Raw genomic sequence first — 1,071 nt, 5'->3', positions numbered from 1 at the left:
TGCCTGAAAAATTGAAAATAAAAAAAATCTGTAGCTAATCCGTAGCTACTTAGCTACGGATTAGCTACGAAATTCTAACGGAAAGCATACTCCGTAGCTAATCCGTAGGTAATTAGTATCCGTAGGTATTCCGTAGCCATTCTGTAGCTAATTAGCTATAGAATAGCTACGGATTTGCATCTGTAGCTATTCCGTAGCTAATTAGCTATGGACCCACATCCGTAGCTATTCTGTTACTAAACTAGCTAGGGCATCTCATTCTGTAGCTGATCTGTAGCGATTCCGTAGTTAATTAGCTATATATATATATATATATATATATATATATATATATGATTTGGTTGGTACGGTATTACCATGCTATTCAAATTTTTGTACCATTACCATACCAAGATTGTTCAATTGGTACGGTACTAACAACCAAATATGTTGGCTACCAAAAAAATTGGCTACCAACTTTCTTGGTTCGGTTGGTAGTATGTTGATTGGTTTTCTATGGTACAATTTTAACAGCCCTACATGACACCTCTATATTTCATTTTCAACTCAATATAAAATTCTGGATTTATCCTGCCATTTCAAAAGAAATCCAATTCTAATTAATGTAGTAACTGATAATACCATATTTCCTATATTTTTATTTCCGGTTTTAAAGACCTTAAATCGGAAACACTCAAAGTTAACTTATTGTGGGAATAAGCAATAAGCACCTCTTTTTTTCCTATCCAAACACCCCCTAAATACATTTAAAAGGAATCTATAATTTGAAGCCATATCAATTGATTAAAAATCGGAAATCATTGTTATCTCCACCAAATTCGTTAATAGCAATTCCATTAAATAGGACCTGCATCACAAAGTACACAAATTTTCGATTTTTAATAACATTTTAAACATAATATCATCTATTTTAAATGAGATTTCAATCTATTTAATTGCTCATTGTCATGATATTGACAGGAATAAATATTTCAAACCTTTCTTATATTGTGTAGTTTTTATTTATTTTTATTACATTTTTATTATATTTATTTTTTCGTATATTAATGTTATTTGTATGATTTATTGTAT

This window comes from Lactuca virosa, chromosome 8 (assembly GCF_052849685.1).
Source record: "Lactuca virosa cultivar CGN04683 chromosome 8, Lactuca_virosa_CGN04683_v6, whole genome shotgun sequence".
Taxonomy (NCBI): Eukaryota; Viridiplantae; Streptophyta; class Magnoliopsida; order Asterales; family Asteraceae; genus Lactuca; species Lactuca virosa.
This window is presented reverse-complemented; position numbering follows the sequence as displayed.